This window comes from Triticum dicoccoides, chromosome 3B, assembly GCF_002162155.2.
Source record: "Triticum dicoccoides isolate Atlit2015 ecotype Zavitan chromosome 3B, WEW_v2.0, whole genome shotgun sequence".
NCBI lineage: Eukaryota > Viridiplantae > Streptophyta > Magnoliopsida > Poales > Poaceae > Triticum > Triticum dicoccoides.
Genome location: NC_041385.1, coordinates 702,992,441 through 703,015,168, shown reverse-complemented (window position 1 = coordinate 703,015,168; position 22,728 = coordinate 702,992,441).

The following is a 22,728-nucleotide window of genomic DNA, read 5'->3' as shown; positions in this document are numbered from 1 at the left end:
CCACCAGCTGTGCCTCCGGATCAGGAACAGCCAGATCCTTTTCTGTAGGTAATTTAACAGACGGGTTATGCAAGATATCCAGAAAGGTGTTAGGAGGTACCGGTTTGTGCTGAGATCCAAGTCGACTCAAGGCGTCTGCTGCTTCGTTCTTGCGCCGATCAATATGCTCAACTTGGTAACCTTTGAAGTGACCCGCCACAATATCTACCTCACGCTTGTAAGCCGCCATGAGTGGATCCTTAGAACCCCAAGTACCAGAAACTTGCTGAGCATCCAGATCAGAATCACCGAAGCAACGAACTCGAGTTAAGTTCATCTCTTTAGCCACACGGAGACCATGAAGTAGAGCTTCATATTCAGCTGCATTGTTAGTGCAAGGAAACATCAAGCGGAGGACGTAGCGAATTTTATCACCTCGGGGGGAAGTAATAACGACTCCAGCCCCCGAGCCTTCCAACTGCTTTGACCCATCAAAATGAATAGTCCAGTACGTATTATCCGGCCTTTCTTCCGGTGCTTGTAACTCGGTCCAATCATTGATAAAATCCACAAGAGCCTGAGACTTGATGGCTGTACGAGGCACATACTTCAAACCATGTGGACCAAGCTCAATTGCCCACTTTGCAACCCGGCTAGTTGCTTCTCTGTTCTGGATGATATCGCCCAAGGGAGCCGAACTAACCACTGTGATGGGGTGACCTTGAAAATATTGCTTGAGTTTTCGACTGACCATAAAAACCCCATACACCAATTTTTGCCAATGTGGATAATGTTGCTTTGACTCAATCAGAACTTCACTGATGTAGTATACTGGTCGTTGAACCGGAAATTCCTTCCCGGCCTCTTTACGCTCTACAACGATAGCCACACTGACCGCTCGGGCATTCGCAGCCACATATAACAGTAAGGGCTCGTGATCAACTGGGGCTGCCAGAACGGGCGGTTCGACCAATTGCCATTTTAACTCCTCAAAAGCCGCATTGGCTCATCACTCCAGACGAAATTATCCGCCTTTTTCAACATCTGATACAAGGGAATAACCTTCTCACCCAAACGACTGATAAACCGGCTGAGAGCTGCAATCCGGCCTGCGAGACGCTGAACGTCATTGATGCATGTCGGTTTAGCCAAGGATATGATTGCCTTGATCTTTTCTGGATTAGCCTCAATGCCCCTGTTAGATACAAGAAAACCTAGCAGCTTGCCCGCCGGTACACCAAAGACACACTTAGCCGGGTTGAGCATCATTTTGTAAACCCGGAGGTTGTCAAACGTCTCCTTGAGATCAGCTATCAATGTCTCCCTTTCCCTGGATTTCACCACAATGTCATCCACGTAGGCATGAACATTACGCCCAATCTGTGTGTGAAGACAATTTTGCACACAACGCTGATAAGTTGCCTGAGCACTCTTGAGCCCAAAGGGCATAGAAACGTAGCAGAAGGCTCCAAAGGGAGTGATGAAGGCTGTTTTCTCCTGGTCCTTAACCGCCATTTTGATCTGATGGTACCCTGAGTAAGCATCCAAAAAACTCAGGCACTCACAACCCGCCGTCACATCAATGATCTGATCAATACGCGGGAGAGCAAAAGGATCAGCTGGGCAAGCTTTATTTAAGTCAGTGTAATCCACACACATGCGCCAAGTCCCATTTTTCTTAAGAACCAGCACCGGATTAGCCAACCATTCAGGATGAAACACTTCAACGATAAAACCAGCAGCCAACAGCCGGGCTACCTCCTCCCCAATCGCCTTGCGTCTCTCTTCATTAAAGCGACGAAGGGATTGCCTGACCGGTTTAAACTTCGGATCAATATTAAGGGTGTGCTCAGCAAGTTCCCTCGGTACACCTGGCATGTCAGAAGGCTTCCATGCAAAGATGTCCCGGTTCTCATGGATGAACTCGATGAGCGCGCTTTCCTATTTTGGATCCAGATTGGTGCTGATGCTGAACTGCTTGGAAGAATCTCCAGGTACAAAGTCAACAAGTTTGGTCTCATCCGCCGGTTTGAAGTGCAGGGTTGGGTCATGCTCAGTGGTCGGCTTCTTCAGAGGGGTCATATCTGCCGGATCAACATTCTCCATGTAAAACTTTAACTCCTCTGTAGCACAAACCAACTCAGCGTAAGCCGCATCACTCTCTTCGCAATCCAAAGCGATTTTCCGATTACCATGAACCGTAATGGTTCCTTTGTGACCCGGCATCTTGAGCTGCAAGTAAATATAACAAGGCCTCGCCATGAATTTTGCATAAGCCGGTCACCCAAATAGTGCGTGATACGGGCTCTGGATTCTCACCACCTCGAAAGTCAATTCCTCAGACCGGGAATCATGCTCATCCCCAAACACAACTTCCAAAGCGATCTTGCCCACTGGATACGCCGATTTTCCTGGTACTACACCATAAAAAACAGTACTGGACGGTTTAAGATTCTTATCTGTCAGCCCCATGCGGCGGAATGTCTCATAATACAGAATATTAATACTGCTTCCTCCATCCATAAGTACTTTGGTGAATTTGTAACCTCCCACCTGAGGTGCCACCACCAGAGCTAGCTGACCCGGATTGTCAACCCGGGGCGGATGATCTTCCCTACTCCACACGATGGGCTGCTCCGACCAGCGCAGATAGCGTGGAACTGCCGGTTCAACCGCATTAACTGCCCTCTTCTACAGCTTCAGATCTCGTTTGCACAGACTAGTGGTGAACACATGATATTGTCCACCATTCAGCTGTTTCGGATTACTCTGGTAACCTGACTGCAATTGATTCCCCTGATTACCCTGCTGGTTATTACCGCTATGGTCGTTCTGGTTATTCTGATTGTTCTGAAATCCAGAACCTGAACCGCCGCCACTATGAAAACCTGGACCTGAACCGCCCGATGGGCCTGATCATATCGGAAGAGATCAGAGTTTTTGAACTGCCTCATAATGTTGCAATCCTTCCAGAGATGAGTTGTGGGGACCTCCTTGGTTCCATGCTTTGGACAGGGCTGATTCATCAAGCGCTCCAGATTCATCGCTCCACCGCGCTGGGGCGGTTTACCCTTACGACGCTACACGTTAGCATTAGCCACAAAATCTGAACCCGCCTTACGCTTACCATTATTCCCATGGCCTCCCTGGTTGTGATGTTGTTCCTTTGCACCACCATTCCTCTTTCCCTTCTCCGGCTTCTCGTTATCAGAATCGGGATCCTTGGTATTATCGGAATCGGCATATTTTACCAAGGCTGCCATGAGGGTTCCCAGGTCATTGCAGTGGCGTTTGATTCGTCCCAATTTTTCCTTCAGCGACTTAAACCGGCAATTACGCTCCAGCGTGATAATTGCTTGGCCAGCGTTAATCCGGGCGGCCGAGCGCAAAACTTCTGAGACTCGGCGCACCCAATGAGTTGTGGACTCGTTCTCGCCCTAAACACAAGCATCCAGATCTACAATGGACATGGGTTGTTTGCACGTATCCTTAAAGTTGGCCATAAACCGGGCCTTCAACTGATCCCATGACTTGATGGAATTAGCCGGCAGATTTTTCAGCCAGGTCCGGGCTGTTCCTTCTAACATCATCGTGAAGTACTTTGCGCAAGCCGCCTCATCTACATCCAGCATCTCCAATGCCATCTCATAAGTCTCGACCCACGCCTCCGGCGGCTGATCCGCCGTGTAGTTAGGCACCTTGCGTGGACCCTTGAAATCTTTGGGTAGACGCATGTTTCGGAGAGCCGGAATAAGGCACGGCACTCCCCAGGAACTGAAAGCAAGCCCGGTGCCTCTATCAACTGATACTGTTGGCTGAACCGGGGCAGGTTGATGACGACCCAAAGCACCATCCCTTCGTGCCCTGCCATGATCCACTACTTCCCGAGCATTGCGATGCCGTGCGCTGCTAGATACTTCCGGTTCGTCCATCCGCCTGCTATAACTTGGGCTCGGACGAGGAGTTGAATGAATTCTATCCCGGCTGTATGAATAAGCCTGCTGCTGCATCACGGCGGTTTGAAGGAGATCTCTTGCTCGCCGTGTCTCGACTGCCTCTATCGAATTTCCTTCCATCGGGATGGCGGCCAGGCGTGAGGCCGCAGCAATCATGTTATCCAGGGGGCTGGAAAAGTGACCCGGCGGTGTAGGCACATACTGTGGCGGGTTTACCGTCCGTCGGGGTAGCTCCATTGCTTGCGGCTGATCCAGGGCGACCCTAGGTGCTTCAGCTCGGTTTGCAGCTGACGGATTGCTCGGCCCAGCGCCTGGCGTCTGAAAGAGATTAACCCCTTCGTAAACCGGCGGCAATCGTGACCGATATTTCCTTCGCATCACATCCTCTGTCGTAGTCCGATCTAACATGAGCCGGTAATTCTGTGCTTGTATCTGCTGCGATTGAGCATTCAAAGCGGCCTGTTCCTCAGTCATCCTGATGTCCTCAGCCACCAGGTCCTCCTTAGCCTACGCAATTTGCTCCTTCAATCTTGCAACCTCTGCATCGTGCTGATTCCGCGTGTCCGGGGTAACTGTCGTGGTTAACAAGGTCGCCCAAGCATCCATTAACCCGGCGAGAACCTGTGCCGGCCGGCGCACCAACGCACCCGCCACGGCCGCAGATCCGATATCCATTGCCGCGGTAGAAGAAGACTGTAACACGGGCTGTGTGCCGGCCATGTAAATAGCAACCCGGCTCGGCGCTTCAAGGAAATCCGGAATACTGTTGCCATCGGAATACCCCTTAGGTATGCTATCATGGATCTGGTACAAGGACTCAGTCTCCCCAGTGGATGACTCGCCGTCGGAATACACCATTGTTTTGTCCTCAGACACCGGTTTAGATCCGATCCCGTGGACACATCCTATGAACGCATGCTTCACGGCGGGCGTACCCCAAGCTGGACTCGCACGCTGAGCCGTCACGACGAGGTCGGTGCAGATGTCTAGCTCAGGGCCCGGTTCGCCAATCTTGCTAATGAAGACATGAATTCCGCCGAAGGGGACCCGGTATCCGTACTCAATGGAACCGGCCTCGGGGCCCCATCCTTTGTCGTCGATGTAGAGCTTGCCGCGACGACTTTTGGTCATCCGGCCGATCACGTACCCCTTGAGTCCTTCAGAGCAGCCCTTCAAGAACTCGACACCATCGTGCGATAGCCCCACGGTTGGCGCCAACTGTCGTGGAATTATCACGTCAAATGTCCTTGTGAAAGGAGTTAGTCGTGGAGCCATCGCTACAGGTTAGCTTGAAGGGGTTAAACCGGACAAGGGACACGAGAGTTATACTAGTTCGGCCCCTTCGATGAAGGTAAAAGCCTACGTCTAGTTGTGATGGGATTGATTGGGTTTCGATGATCAGGGAGCGGAATACGCTTGCCTGAGTCTCGAGTTGTTGTCTTTTCTGTCCCTGAACCGCCACCGGGTCGTCCCCTTATATACACGGGTTGACGCCCAACCGGTTTACAGAGTCCCGAGGCCGACTCATACAAGTGTTCGGCTCGGTCTCTCCTTTTCTTATCTTATAATACAAGCTATATGTCTATGGCGGTTTACCACTATGGGCCCTAATCCGCCTTTGGGCTCCGGGCCTCTAAGCTCCATAGTAAAGCGCCATCGTCTGAGTCTTCGTGGGCTTCAATATGGTTGAGCGTGAACCAGCTCCTCCTGGGCGGTTTACACTCAGTAGTTATATCCCCAACATTAGGCCCCAGATTGATTTGAACCTGTTCATGTTAATCTTCAATACTTAGAATAATCCTATGAACGCCTTCCTTCATTTCTCATAAACCGCCACGATACCTTCTTTTGTTAAACCGCCGTGACGTCATCCTCTCGATACAGCAACGGATCATCATGACGTCATTTCTGTAAAAAAAATGAATAAAAAGATTCCCTTTATTTAATGTCATCCGGAAACCGAGGCGACAGCTGCGCCACTTTCCGCATTGGACTCCTCGATTCTCGCGCCTGTCACTCATCCCTTGCCCTGTTATAAATAGGACCGACGGGCACTTTCATTTTCTCCCCCTTGCTTCTCTTCTTCTTCCTCGCGACCGAAAGAAGCCCCCAGCGCCGCCGCCGCCGTTGATCTTCGACTCTGCAGCGACCAAGGCCGCTGCATCACCCTGTTTGTTCCAGAGACCCTGCCGCGTTCTTCCGCCGCTGTGTGGCCCTGGTGAGCTCTCTTCCGCGTAACCCTAGATCTTCATTAGGGTTTCCAGTTCATCCATGTTCATCGCCGATCATCAGTTCTCTTGTGTTCCTTCTTCTAGTCTTCCTATTGAGTATATATGTGTGCGCCTGACTGCTTTGAACTACGGCTAGATCCATGTTGTTAGTTCACCGCACTGTAACATCTTACTGCTTCTGCATAGACTCCGTCTGGTTCGTCTATGTTCCTATTTAGCGCCATTGTAGGGCTCAGAAACATTTCCTTTAGTTACCCACGGTAGATCCAAAATCACACTGCCATATTATGAAACCTGTTTTTGTAACACTTAGCAGAAATTTCAAATTCTGGCTATCCTGCCTATAGGCGGTTTAACTCCTTAAAAGTCAATCCGCCATATAACATTAGCCCTCTCTTAAACCGCCAACTGAATTCACACAGTATCCTTCTCCGGTTTAACACTGAATTAGATGCCTTAAATCGGAAATTTTCATTTGCAGTTCCTCTTTCCGGAATGTCGAAGCAATTTTCTGCCTGCAATTGGGTTCCCTCCCGGATCACGGAGACACAGATCAACGGTAACGTCACCACCGGTGCCTTAGCTTCGAAGAATACTCTCCATTGGCGAGTTCCGGGACCGGAATGCCCACCTGAACCCCAAGAGGGAGAAGTAATTGTGTTTATGCAACATCTAGACCGGGGATTTAGTTCGCCCGGATCAAAAAATTTCCGGGATGTCCTTGCTAGCTTCCAGCTTCATCCGCCAGATATTGGTCCGAATTCCGTATCAAATATATGCAACTTTCAAGTTTTCTGTGAAGTTTATCTTCAAGAAGAGCCAACCGTGGAATTGTTCCGGGATTTCTTTCATCTAAATCGCCGCACAGAATTTTCAGACGGCCCCAACACAGAGCTTGGTGGCGTATCAATTCAAAAAAGGAAAGAAGTTGATTTCCCTCATACCAAACACCATAGCCATCCCAAAGATTGGAACCAGACCTAGTTTTACTGCCGGAATACTGCCCCTGATGGAGAAAATCCCTTGCCGGGCTACCGCCCTCACCGTCTTAGCAATGGCCACCCAATGCCTCCGCGTCTAACTGCCGCAGAACGGAAGAATTTTGCTCCTCAACTCGCCAAGCTCCGGGCTCTAATGGCCAATGGTTTAACTGGCATTGATCTTGTCCGCTGTTGGGTTTCATGGGGCATTCTACCCTTAAGTTGCCGCCCCGGATTGATGCATGAGTATACCGGAAGTGCAAAAGATCCTCAACGTCATCATGAAATAATAATGACCGAACTTGAAATCACTGAATGTGTCAAGAAGATGCTTGATGAACCGGTCTCTGCATGCAGCCAAACCGGTTTGGCTCCGTTTTGTGTTTCCAACAAACCGCCAGCAGTAAGTTCATGTACATATCTTACTGGCTTCCGTATTGACTGTTTACTAACCTTTCTTTACCTTTATCTCAGGCCGACAGCTCTTTCTGGAAACGTAACAAACCGGCACGTGCCCCTCGTGTAAAAACCAAGGTCACCAAGAAGGCCGGCAAGAAGAAAGCCGCCGAATCTTCTGATCCGCCGGAGGAGGAAGAATCAGACGCAGAGGTAGAACTTGATTCACTTGGCACCCTTTTCGTACATCTTATTGACAATGATCCTCTTCAGGATGAAACTGAGGCCAGCCATGCAGATCATATTGAGGTAATTCTTCTTTCTTCCGACTCAGAGCCTGTGCCGGCTCAAAGAGTTCGCCGTGCAGTCCGAAAAGCAAAACAATCTCACCCCCTTGCTCATCTGGATCCAAAATTTTCTTTGAAGAAACAACAAGCAGAAGAACATCGCACAACCCAGCATAGTGGTCAACAAATTACCTCATCCGGTTTACCTGATACGCCCCCCCCCCCGGAAACGCCGTCCAGAGGTGACTTGCTCTCCTGAAAAACAATACCCCTTTAAAGGTTTCTTCCGATGCCCTCTCAATCCGTCTGACCCGAATTACCAGGCCTCTTCCAGTTCGTCTGGCGGTTCGTCGACCACCCAATTGCCTCCTCTCAAAGTTGTTGCCGGGTAAGTGTTACCTATTTTGTAACTTTACTTTGTCGGTTTACCATACTCTAACCTGTTATGTTATAGCGCCAAAGCTCGATTAAGCAAGAAAGCCAAGACCAGCGACCCTACTGTTGGAGTTGATCTGGAAAAGACACCCGAACATCAAGAGGTTGCTATGGACAGTTCTGCTGGGCCTAATCAAGATGGCAATGCTAAACCGCCAGAAGCTGAACCAACCGCAGAAGCTGATACTTCCAATCCTCCTGCTCCTCCAAGCCCGACAATGGAACAACAGGACTCAATTGCCAATCCGCCACATTCAGCTGACAAACCGCCAAGTCCTGTTCAACATATTGATTCATCTAGCCCGGCCAAGGATGATGACGTTATTGTTACAGGCACTGCATACAACGCCCCTGGAAACCCGGTTGCTCTATCCAAGCATACTGCTAAGGATGAATCTACTGCCATGAACAAAGGAAAGGGTACAACTGATCTGTCTGCTTATACCGGTTTCTCCGCTCAAGATCTTCATTTCGGCTTTCTGAACCGGTTGTACACAAGCCGTGATTTTGAAGCCGGTTTAGTGAATCTGATGAAAGAGCGCTATGAGGTAAACATTGCACTTTTAAAAACTCTGCCCCTTTATTGCATTGTAGCCCCCAAGGGCCGGTTTGTCCTGAGAAAGTCAAACCGGTACTTTGTATACTTCATGATGTAACTTGTGAACTATACTTTGGCTGATCAAACATACATTAGCCCCCAAGTGCCATGATTAAAACTTGTATTAATCTTTGGGACTTTGAAATATCCGTATAAAAAATGATCCGCATTAGCCCCCAAGTGCCGAGTGTATAACTGGTTATATGCTTGGGACTTTGAATAAAAATATTAACATGCTTTCTTACTGTTGCAGAGTGAAATAAATCACCAAACCTCCCAAATTGCTGGTCTTCGAGCAAATCTTGAGACTCAACAAGCAGAAACCATCAAAGCCAAGGATGAGCTGAAAACCGCCTTGACCACCATGGAGCAGCTTAAGGCATGGTTCAAATCTGAGCAGGCCAACTGGGACACCGAGAAAACCGGTCTGATGAAGCGAGCAGAAACTGCTGAAGCGGCTCTTAAACCGGCGGCAGAAGAATTATCTGGGCTAAAGCACCAAATCAACGCCATGACCTCCGCCATATTTGGTAAGTAGTGATTGCCAAAAGTTGTATCCCTTTGAAAATTTCATCGGTTTAACATATATTTCTTGAACCGATATAGGAAGTCGCATCGCTCACCTAGGTTCTGACATGCGGAAGAAGCTTAAAGCGGCATATACACTGATTGAACAGTTGTATACCGGCGCTCAATGGGTTATATGTGCAGTTTCATATGATAACGCGGCACCAACACTTATCAAGGATACGCTGGATCGTCTCTCAATGACACCAGCGCAAATAGAAGAGCTGAAGCGATCCGCTGCTCGGGCGGGCGCTTTGCTGGCGCTAACTCGAGCCAAGGCATGGATAGCTGATCTTGACCCGGCGGATATATCCAAAGGCTTCCCTAGTGCCCAAGAAAATGGCGAAGAGTTTGACAATGACGCCCTGAAACGGGTAACAAGGGAGATGCGTCCTTTGGCGAGTCAACTAGCAGAAGAAGCAAACCTGACGGTTCACCGATCGTTCTATGATGCAGACAACAAACGAGTTGAAGCCGTGATTCCTGAAGTGCAGAGCCTCATTCCACCAATCCGTAAGCATACTTACGCTCCTGACGTTGATCCAGCTGAGCTTATAAGTGTGAAGAGGCTGTCTTTTAGGCTTTAACCCGGATTGACTGGACCACCAACGACTTCCAGCCCTTGGATGAGGAGGTTGAACCGACGCAAGATGATCCGTCTACCTCGCGTCAACTCGGTGATGAAGCTTAATCCATCAAGGCAATTGATATATCAGGAACGATCCATGAATATTTCCATATTTTGGGCCTTGGAGCGCCATGTAATAGGATAGCAAAAAACTTATGCTGATCTGCTGCCATTGCGCAAGAGATATTTTACATGAACTCGCCATATCAGTGTCAATTTTTATTCCAAGTATCATGATATGCAATTCCTGTATGCATAAAAAAAAACAAAGGGTCCAGGCGGTTTACCGCCGGATGGGTCATAACACCCAAAATAGACCAGATTGATAATCAAATCATAATACTATGAATTCATACATACCGGTAGTATAATATCCCTGGCTAGTTGGTGGGCCAACTTGAAGTATGATAAGGGTAAAAAACCCAAATCTGAATTATTTGTATCTCCATCATTTTCTGATGTCGTAGATTAAGCCACGCCGGGTGATGATTGACACCAGGTGATCCGGGCTGTTGATAGGAAATCAACGCCAAGCCGGGTTATGAAAACTCCGGTTTAAGATAAAGGTCTGTTAACGCAAAATTGCAAACCAAGCTGGGCTAAGAAATGCCGGGCTGAGAAGATGTTTGAACAAGCAAAAACGATTAAAATTAGCCAAAGTTCAAAATGAAAAACCATGTAGTCGAGGCTTTTTGGGGGCTGCTAGGCCCAAATGCGAGGCTTTTTGTGGGCTTCCAGGCCACTGAGTTGAACCATTTAACAAAGCCTTTTAAGATAGACCTCCAACTAGCCAATCACCGTTTGAACTTTGACAAGTGCAGCGTCTCAAGGAGAGTAACTGTCAAACGTTCGGAGGGCCGTGCCAGGATGACCTGGATAGGAGTGTGTTACTTGATGAAGGCAGGTTAACCCAGGGTTTTAGGTAAATATACCAGGCTTCCAAGCCGTGGGTCGATACCCAGCTACAAGGGTCCATTCAGACTTCTTGGTATTGGACCAAGGAGCCCCCAAGTAACATGATGAGCGGTGCTCATTAGGTGCCTATGTTTGAGTTGTGCATAGCATCGAAACTCTCTTTGGCCCTTTGGGTTTGAAGCTCCCAAGCTTTGTGGCGTGATAGCCGGTTTAAGGGATAGTACTCCGCTTTGTTATCTGAAGCCCCCATGTAACTCAAAGAATGTTTGATAAAAAATAGCAGAGGCCCCGCTTTGAAGCAAGGATGCTGATTTATTTATTGATGATAATATATACATTGTCAAAATATGTACATAAAAGAGAGCCCATGGCTCAAGTGTAATAAGGCCGAAGGAGAGCTATGTTCCAGGGCCGCCGGGTCTCTTCCTCAGATTTGCGTGAGTCATCTCAAACGTCAATGAGGTAGTATGACCCGTTGTGAAGATTCTTACTGACCACAAAGGGTCCTTCCCAAGGCGGGGATAACTTGTGTATACCGGTCTAATCCTGGATAAGCCGGAGCACCAAGTCACCTTCTTGAAAGGCTCTTGTCCTAACCCGATGGCTGTGATAACGCCGCAGGTCTTGTTGATAAACCGCCGAGTGTGCCAAAGCTATATCCCGCTTCTCATCTAGCAAATCCAGTGCCTCTTGGCGGGCTTGCTCGTTATCCGCTTCAACATAATTAGCAACCCGGGGGGAATCATGACGTATATCACTTGGAAGAACCGCCTCTGCCCCGTAGACCATGAAAAAAGGCGTATATCCTGTTGATCTATTGGGGGTGGTGTTGATGCTCCACAACACAGAAGGTAATTCTTCCACCCAACAACCCGGCGTTCGTTTCAAGGGAATCATGAGCCGGGGTTTAAGACCCTTTAAAATTTCTTGATTAGCTCGCTCTGCTTGACCGTTGGATTGAGGGTGCGCCACAGATGCTAGGCCAAGCCGGATATGCTCTCTTTGACAGAAATCCTCCATCTCGCCTTTGGAGAGGTTGGTACCATTATCCGTGATGATGTTGTGTGGATAACCAAAATGGAAAATAATCTTTTTGAGGAATTGAACCGCCGTTGCTGCATCACAATTTCTAACAGGCTCCGCTTCAACCCACTTAGTGAATTTATCAACTGCCACCAATAGGTGGGTTTTTTTGTCCCGGGAACGCTTAAAAGGCCCCACCATATCAAGCCCCCAAGTAGCAAAAGGCCAAGTGATGGGAATCATCCGTAGCTCCTGAGCCGGAACATGAGCTCTACGGGAAATTTTTTGACAAGCATCACATCGCTTTACCAGATCCTCTGCATCAGCATGAGCTGTCAACCAGTAAAACCCGTGACGAAAAGCCTTTGCAACCAAGGACTTTGAACCGGCATGATGACCACAATCCCCTTCATGAATTACCCGGAGGATCGCTTTGCCTTCTTCCGGAGAAACACAACGTTGAAATACACCGGAAACACTACAACGGTGCAACTCGCCATTGTGAATAACCATGGACTTAGAACACCGAACTATCTGTCGGGCTAAGACTTGATCATCTGGTAGCTCACCCCGGCTCATATACGCCAGATATGGAACCGTCCAATCCGGCACGACGTGTAAAGCGGCCACCAGCTGTGCCTCCGGATCAGGAACAGCCAGATCCTCTTCTGTAGGTAATTTAACAGACGGGTTATGCAAGATATCCAGAAAAGTGTTAGGAGGTACCGGTTTACGCTGAGATCCAAGTCGACTCAAGGCGTCTGCTGCTTCATTCTTGCGCCGATCAATATGCTCAACTTGGTAACCTTTGAAGTGACCCGCCACAATATCTACCTCACGCCTGTAAGCCGCCATGAGTGGATCCTTAGAACCCCAAGTACCAGAAACTTGCAGAGCCACCAGATCAGAATCACCGAAGCAACGAACTCGAGTTAAGTTCATCTCTTTAGCCACACGGAGACCATGAAGCAGAGCTTCATATTCAGCTGCATTGTTAGTACAAGGAAACATCAAGCGGAGGACGTAGCGAATTTTATCACCTCGGGGGGAAGTAATAACGACTCCAGCCCCCGAGCCTTCCAACTGCTTTGACCCATCAAAATGAATAGTCCAGTACGTATTATCCGGCCTTTCTTCCAATGCTTGTAACTCGGTCCAATCATTGATAAAATCCACAAGAGCCTGAGACTTGATGGCTGTACGAGGCACATACTTCAAACCATGTGGACCAAGCTCAATTCCCCACTTTGCAACCCGGCCAGTTGCTTCTCTGTTCTGGATGATATCGCCCAAGGGAGCCGAACTAACCACTATGATGGGGTGACCTTGAAAATATTGCTTGAGTTTTCGACTGGCCATAAAAACCCCATACACCAATTTTTGCCAATGTGGATAACGTTGCTTTGACTCAATCAGAACTTCACTGATGTAGTATACTGGTCGTTGAACCGGAAATTCTTTCCCGGCCTCTTTACGCTCTACAACGATAGCCACACTGACCGCTCGGGCATTCGCAACCACATATAACAGTAAGGGCTCGTGATCAACTGGGGCTGCCAGAAGGGCGGTTTGACCAATTGCCGTTTTAACTCCTCAAAAGCCGCATTGGCTGCATCACTCCAGACGAAATTATCCGCCTTTTTCAACATCTGATACAAGGGAATAACCTTCTCACCCAAACGACTGATAAACCGGCTGAGAGCTGCAATCCGGCCTGCAAGACGCTGAACGTCATTGATGCATGTCAGTTTAGCCAAGGATATGATTGCCTTGATCTTTTCCGGATTAGCCTCAATGCCCCTGTTAGATACAAGAAAACCTAGCAGCTTGCCCGCCGGTACACCAAAGACACACTTAGCCGGGTTGAGCATCATTTTGTAAACCTGGAGGTTGTCAAACGTCTCCTTGAGATCAGCTATCAATGTCTCCTTTTCCCTGGATTTCACCACAATGTCATCCACGTAGGCATGAACATTACGCCCAATCTGTGTGTGAAGACAATTTTGCACACAACGCTGATAAGTTGCCTGAGCACTCTTGAGCCCAAAGGGCATAGAAACGTAGCAGAAGGCTCCAAAGGGAGTGATGAAGGCTGTTTTCTCTTGGTCCTTAACCGCCATTTTGATCTGATGGTACCCTGAGTAAGCATCCAAAAAACTCAGGCGCTCATAACCCGCCGTCGCATCAATGATCTGATCAATACGCGGGAGAGCAAAAGGATCAGCTGGGCAAGCTTTATTTAAGTCAGTGTAATCCACACACATGCGCCAAGTCCCATTTTTCTTGAGAACCAGCACCGGATTAGCCAACCATTCAGGATGAAACACTTCAACGATAAAACCAGCAGCCAACAGCCGGGCTACCTCCTCCCCAATCGCCTTGCGTCTCTCTTCAATAAAGCGACGAAGGAATTGCCTGACCGGTTTAAACTTCGGATCGATATTAAGGGTGTGCTCAGCAAGTTCCCTCTGTACACCTGGCATGTCAGAAGGCTTCCATGCAAAGATGTCCCGGTTCTCACGGATGAACTCGATGAGCGCGCTTTCCTATTTTGGATCCAGATTGGTGCTGATGCTGAACTGCTTGGAAGAATCTCCAGGTACAAAGTCAACAAGTTTGGTCTCATCCGCCGGTTTGAAGTGCAGGGTTGGGTCATGCTCAGTGGTAGGCTTCTTCAGAGGGGTCATATCTGCCGGATCAACATTCTCCTTGTAAAACTTTAACTCCTCTGTAGCACAAACCGACTTAGCGTAAGCCGCATCACTCTCTTTGCAATACAAAGCGATTTTCCGATTTCCATGAACCGTGATGGTTCCTTTGTGACCCGGCATCTTGAGCTGCAAGTAAATATAACAAGGCCTCGCCATGAATTTTGCATAAGCCAGTCGCCCAAACAGCGCGTGATACGGGCTCTGGATTCTCACCACCTCAAAAGTCAATGTCTCAGACCGGGAATCATGCTCATCCCCGAACACAGCTTACAAAGCGATCTTGCCCACTGGATATGCCAATTTTCCTCGTACTACACCATGAAAAACAGTACTGGACGGTTTAAGATTCTTATCTGTCAGCCCCATGCGGCGGAATGTCTCATAATACAGAATATTAATACTGCTTCCTCCATCCATAAGTACTTTGGTGAATTTGTAACCTCCCACCTGAGGAGCCACCACCAGAGCTAGCTGACCCGGATTGTCAACCCGGGGCGGATGATCTTCCCTACGCCACACGATGGGCTGCTCCGACCAGCGCAGATAGCGTGGAACTGCCGGTTCAACCGCATTAACTGCCCTCTTCTGCAGCTTCAGATCTCGTTTGCACAGACTAGTGGTGAACACATGATATTGTCCACCATTTAGCTGTTTCGGATTACTCTGGTAACCTGACTGCTGTTGATTACCCTGCTGGTTATTACCGCTATGGTCGTTCTGGTTATTCTGATTGTTCTGAAATCCAGAACCTGAACCGCCGCCACTATGAAAACCTGGACCTGAACCGCCCGATGGGCCCTGATCATATCGGAAGAGATCAGAGTTTTTGAACTGCCTCATAATGTTGCAATCCTTCCAGAGATGAGTTGCGGGGACCTCCTTGGTTCCATGCTTTGGACAGGGCTGATTCATCAAGCGCTCCAAATTCATCGCTCCACCGCGCTGGGGCGGTTTACCCTTACGACGCTGCACGTTAGCATTAACCACAAAATCTGAACCCGCCTTACGCTTACCATTATTCCCATGGCCTCCCTGGTTGTGTTGTTGTTCCTTTGCACCACCATTCCTCTTTCCCTTCTCCGGCTTCTCATTATCAGAATCGGGATCCTTGGTATTATCGGAATCGGCATATTTTACCAAGGCTGCCATGAGGGTTCCCAGGTCATTGCAGTGGCGTTTGATTTGTCCCAATTTTTCCTTTAGCGACTTAAAGCGGCAATTACGCTCTAGCGTGATAATTGCTTGGCCGGCGTTAATCCGGTCGGCCGAGTGCAAAACTTCTGAGACTCGGCGCACCCAATGAGTTGTGGACTCGTTCTCGCCCTGAACACAAGCATCCAGATCTACAATGGACATGGGTTGTTTGCACGTATCCTTAAAGTTGGCCATAAACCGGGCCTTCAACTGATCCCATGACTCGATGGAATTAGCCGGCAGATTTTTCAGCCAGGTCCGGGTTGTTCCTTCTAACATCATCGTGAAGTACTTTGCGCAAGCCGCCTCATCTACATCCGGCATCTCCATTGCCATCTCATAAGTCTTGACCCACGCCTCCGGCGGCTGATCCGCCGTGTAGTTAGGCACCTTGCGTGGACCCTTGAAATCTTTGGGTAGACGCATGTTTCGGAGAGCCGGAATAAGGCACGGCACTCCCCAGGAACTGAAAGCAAGCCCGGTGCCTCTATCAACTGATACTGTTGGCTGAACCGGGGCGGGTTGATGACGACCCAAAGCACCATCCCTTCGTGCCCTGCCATGATCCACTACTTCCTAAGCATTGCGACGCCGTTCGCTGCTAGATACTTCCGGTTCGTCCATCCGCCTGCTATAACTTGGGCTCGGACGAGGAGTTAAATGAATTCTATCCCGGCTGTATGAATAAGCCTGCTGCTGCATCACGGCGGTTTGAAGGAGATCTCTTGCTCGCCGTGTCTCGACTGCCTCTATCGAATTTCCTTCCATCAGGATGGCGGCCAGGCGTGAGGCCGCAGCAATCATGTTATCCAGGGGGCTCGAAAAGTGACCCGGCGGTGTAGGCACATACTGTGGCGGGTTTACCGTCCGTCGGGGTAGCTCCATTGCTTGCGGATGATCCGGGGCGTCCCTAGGCGCTTCAGCTCGGTTCGCAGCTGACGGATTGCTCGGCCCAGCGCCTGGCGTCTGAAAGAGATTTACCCCTTCGTAAACCGGCGGCAATCGTGACCGATATTTCCTTCGCATCACATCCTTTGTCGCAGTCCGATCTAACATGAGCCGGTAATTCTGTGCTTGTATCTGCTGCGATTGAGCATTCAAAGCGGCATGTTCCTCAGTCATCCTGATGTCCTCAGCCACCAGGTCCTCCTTAGCCTGCGCAATTTGCTCCTTCAATCTTGCAACCTCTGCATCGTGCTGATTCCGCGTGTCCGGGGTAATTGTTGCGGTTAACAAGGTCGCCCAAGCATCCATTAACCCGGCGAGAACCTGCGCCGGCCGGTGCACCGAGGCACCCGCCACGGCCGCAGATCCGATATCCATTGCCGCGGTAGAAGAAGACTGTAACACGGGCTGTGTGTCGGCCATGTAAATAGCAACCCGGCTCAGCGCTTCAAGGAAATCCAGAATACTGTTGCCATCGGAATACCCCTTAGGTATGTTGTCATGGATCTGGTACAAGGACTCAGTCTCCCCAGTGGATGACTCGCCGTCGGAATACACCATTGTTTCGTCCTCAGACACCGGTTCAGATCCGATCCCGTGGACACATCCTACGAACGCATGCTTCATGGCGGGCGTACCCCGAGCTGGACTCGCACGCTGAGCCGTCTCGACGAGGTCGGTGCAGATGTCCGGCTCAAGGCCTGGTTCGCCAATCTTGCCAATGAAGACATGAATTCCGCCGAAGGGGACCCGGTATTCGTACTCAATTGAACCGGCCTCGGGGCCCCATCCTTTGTCATCGATGTAGAGCTTGCCGCGACTACTTTTGGTCATCCGGCCGATCACGTACCCCTTGAGTCCTTCAGAGCAGCCCTTCAAGAACTCGATACCATCGTGCGATAGCCCCACAGTGGGCGCCAACTGTCGTGGTCCGTGCACTCCGCGTCCACTCCGCGTCCGCAGTCCGTATTCACGTGCTCCGCCGGCCTCAGCCTCTTCGTCCGGCGCCCTCCGCTAGAACCGGGAAGCATCGCAGCCGCCGTTCATCCTCGTCCCCATCTCCGGCCACCGCGACATCGCCGTTGCTCCGCCAACCCCCCTGCTGCTCCTAAGCTGCCGATGAGCCCTCTTGTGCTCCCTCGGTGAGGTTCACTCGCCCTCTCCCTCTATCTTTCGCGCACGCACGCCAGCTGGATCCCCACCCCCCGCCATGGCTGAACTCGGGCCGCCGTCGCTCATCGCTGCAGAGCCCCGCTCTGGCCACCCCCGCTCGTGCGGCTCACCCCGTTGGATCCGCGCTGCCTCGCTTAGTCGAACGCATCTCCCCGATCCGCTCAACACGCACCGCAGCCACGCCCCGACAGGCTCCGCCCACGGCCTCCGCCCCGGCTTGTCGTCGACGACCTTGCCGACCCTCCTAGTCGATGCGAGCCCCGCTATTTGATGCATAAGGCCACGCCCGTTCGAACGTGGTTCACGGCACTCGTTTTGACCCGCGAAAATGGAATTCTGGTGAGCCCTGATGACCCACAAGTATAGGGGATCTATCATAGTCCTTTCGATAAGTAAGAGTGTCGAACCCAACGAGGAGTAGAAGGAAATGATAAGCGGTTTTCAGCAAGGTATTCTCTGCAAGTACTGAAATAAGTGGTAATAGATAGTTTTGTGATAAGATAAATTGTAACGAGCAACAAGTAGCAAAAGTAAGTAAAGTGCAGCAAGGTGGCGCAATCCTTTTTGTAGCAAGGGACAAGCCTGGACAAACTCTTATAATACGAAAAGCGCTCCCGAGGACACATGGGAATATCGTCAAGCTAGTTTTCATCACGCTCATATGATTCGCGTTTGCTACTTTGATAATTTGATATGTGGGTGGACCGGTGCTAGGGTACTGCCCTTACTTGGACAAGCATCCCACTTATGATTAACCTCTATTGCAAGCATCCGCAACTACAACAAAAGTATTAAGGTAAACCAAACCATAGCATGAAACATGTGGATCCAAATCAGCCCCTTACGAAGCAATGCATAAACTAGGGTTTAAGCTTCTGTCACTCTAGCAACCCATCATCTACTTATTACTTCCCAATGCCTTCCTCTAGGCCCAATAATGGTGAAGTGTTATGTAGTCGATGTTCACATAACACCACTAGAGGCTAGACAACATACATCTTATCAAAATATCAAATAAATACCAAATTCACATGACTACTAATAGCAAGACTTCTCCCTTGCCCTCAGGAACAAACGTAACTACTCACAAAGCATATTCATGTTCATAATCAGAGGGGTAATAATGTGCATATAGGATCTGAACATATGATCTTCCACCAAATAAACCAACTAGCATCAACTACAAAGAGTAATCAGCACTATTAGCAAACTACTAGCACCAATCCCGGACTTGGAGACAAGAATTGGATACAAGAGATGAACTAGGGTTTGGAGATGAGATGGTGCTAGTGAAGATGTTGATGGAGATTGCCCTCTCCTGATGAGAGGAGCGTTGGTGATAACGATGGTGATGATTTCCCCCTCCCGGAGGGAAGTGTCCATGGTAGAAAAGCTCCGCCAGAGCCCTAGATTGGTTTCGTCAAGGTTCAGCTTTGTGGCAGCGGAGTCTCGTCCCGAAAGGTTCTCTCTGGTTTTTTTCTCATCGAGAGACTTCATATAAGAGAAGATGGGTGTCGGAGAGCCACCAGGGGGCCCACGAGGTAGGGGGCGCACCCAGGGGGCGCCCCCCACCCTCGTGAGCAGGGTGTGGGCCCCTTGGCCTTCATCTTTGGCGACGAGTTTTCTTTACTTATTTCAAGGTATTCTGTGGAGTTTCAGGACTTTTGGAGTTGCGTAGAATAGTCCTTCAATATTTTCTCCTTTTCCAGCCCGGAATTCCAACTGCCGGCATTCTCCCTCTTCATGTAAACCTTGTAAAATAAGAGAGAATAGCCATAAGTATCGTGACATAACGTGAAATAACAGCCCATAATGCAGTAGATATTATCATAAAAGCATGATGCAAAATGGACGTATCAAGCCCCGAGCCCCCTGCGTCGCGATTTCGGTCGCCCGCATAGTTGCGGCGCCGGCCTTAGATGTGGCTACCCTGGGGCCCACCCCAGGGTCACTGCTAGCAGGCCCCATGGGTCCCCGTTGATTGGTTTGACCAGCCAACGTGCTAACTAGGTTTCTTTGTGATGCTGACGAGCAGGCCCCACCGCGTAATTAGTTTAACTAAACCAATTTTATAATTAAAATTAATTAATTATTTAGTTAAGACACTGGTAGGTGGGGTCCAGGTGCTAATTAACCATGTTTAGTATTAGTTAAACTTAGTTAAGCCCTCTGACAATGACATGTGCGTCCCACTGGCCCCACATGGCAGGTTTGACCCTGGTCAACGAGTCTGTTGACTGCTGACATCATCCCCACACAATGCTGACATTATTTCCTTTTCTGTTATTTAATAATTCCAGAATTTGTTTAAAATTTAGAAAATCATAGAAAATAAATCGTAGCTCGGATGAAAATGTTTTCTACATGAAGGTTGCTTAGAACAACGAGACGAATCTGAATACGCGGTATGTTTACTAGTCAGATGCCTCTAACTATCTAAACACGAGACTTTCCCCCTCCGGTCGTCTGTCTGACACTGGTCCGGAACCGGGAAAACATTCCCAGTTGAATTCCCCCTTCACCTATATCGTGTAGCCTTACGTTAGGTCACACCCGACACAACATATTGTCATGTTATGCTTTGTGATGCTATGCTTGCTTTATATTTATTGATTCTTCCCCGTCTTCTCTCCAGTTGACCCCGAGGCTGATGCTGCCCCTGTGACCAACTCCGTCGACGACGACCCTTCTTCCCTTTCAGCGGAGCTTACAGGCAAGCCCCCCCCCCCTTGATCATCCCGATATCGCCCATTACTTTCTCATGCTTGCATTAGATTTTGCTACTATTATTGTTTGCTCCTATTCTGATGCATAGCCTGCTTTTGTAACCTGCTTATTGTTACCTACCTGCTTATCCTAAACTGCTTAGTATTGGTTGGTTAGTGATCCATCAGTGATCCCCACCTGATCCTTGTTGCCCCTGCTTCATCATCGACAACTCGATCAATGTGATCGATGACCAGAGCCTGACACCTCACATCACATCACACCCCTTTTGTTACTCGACTCTACGGAGTTACCATCGAGTGCCGAGGGTGAAACCTCATACATCACTCCTGATGAGATCTCTGTAGTGTAGCTATTCAGTCGTGGTCGTCGAGGGCGATTTCCTCCTTAACCACTTCCGATACTACTCTGTCGTGCAACCCCTCAAGTGTGAACCTCGAGGGTGGTTCCTCTTACGTTCACCTTGATGATTACATCGAGTGGAATCCATCGAGGGTGGTTCCTTGGGGTTCCCCTTGGTGTTAGACACACAGTTACTATGGTTACTATGACTTTACACTGAACCATGTTACTAAAGACGGGTCGGCCCTGAGGGGTACTCGTGCGAGCTTAATTGCGAGTGATGTGTAGTCAGGTTGACCTGGAAAGTACCCGTGAGATAATTACGAGGCGTGGCTGGGCATTCTTAGCTCTTGCCACAAGTCCTCGAGAGGCGGCGACGGGGCCACATCTTTCGTGAGTATCTGCTTGTTACCGTGCGTTCCTAATCCACTACAATTTGGATATTTGATCCGAGGGGCCTCTGGCCTGATAGCACTAACCATCACGTGGGCATAGTATGGGTGTTCTGTGTCGTATGCATCAGCTGAAGCTTAATAGATGTCAGTGACTGAGCGGCGCGCGCCGGGTTGGACTGCATAAGCACCTGCCTTTTCAAGGAGGTAGCTAGATCTGCTCACCGGCCGCGTTCACAACATGCAAGAGTTCCCGAGGAGATGGCCCATGACCCCTGGGGGCATAGGGTTAGTCCGGCATGTTGACCTCTCTATTAAGCCTAGGTCGGGTTGCAACGTATTGTTTGGCCGAGGCCGGGCATGACCCAGGAAAGTGTGTTCGGCCGGAGTTAATCGAGCGTGGTGGGTAAGTTGGTGCATCCCTGGAGGGAAGAAAACATCTATCAATAGCCTGTCCTATGGTAACGGACACTCGGAGTTGTATCCCGATCGATACAACTAGAACTGGATGCTGAGGCATTATTTTTATATGTTGCTTCGGGAGTCGAGAAAGGATCCCGGAGCGTTGATACAACAACATAAATATGACTTATGTGATACTACTCTAGTCCCTCATGTTGCTGCAAGATGGTGGTTTCCAGAAGATGCTAGTCTTCGATAGGACTAGCTTCTCCCCCTCTTATTCTGGCATTCTGTAGTTAGTCCACAGATAATATCCCCTTTCATTGATACCGATGCATAAGTAGTGTAGACCCTTGCTTGCGAGTACTTTGGATGAGTACTCACGGTTGCTTTGCTAGCCCTTTTCCCCCTTCTTTGTTCTTTCTGGTTGTTGCAACCAGATGGTGTAGTCCAGGAGCCAGATGCCACCTTCAACGATGACTGCTACTACACTAAGGGTGCCTACTACTACGTGGAGGCCGTCGACGACCAGGAGTAGTTAGGAGGCTCCCAGGCAGGAGGCCTTGCCTTTTCGATCTTGTTGCTTTTGTGCTAGCCTTCTTAAGGCATACTTTATTAACTTATGTCCGTACTCAGATATTGTTGCTTCTGCTGACTCGTTTGTAATCGAGCTTATGTATTCGAGCCCTCGAGGCCCCTAGCTTGTAATATAAAGCTTGTATTATTTTAATTTGTGTCTAGAGTTGTGTTGTGATATCTTCCTGTGAGTCCTTGATCTTGATCATACACATTTGCGTGTAAGATTAGTGTAGGATTGAATCGAGAGCGTCACAAGTTGGTATCAGAG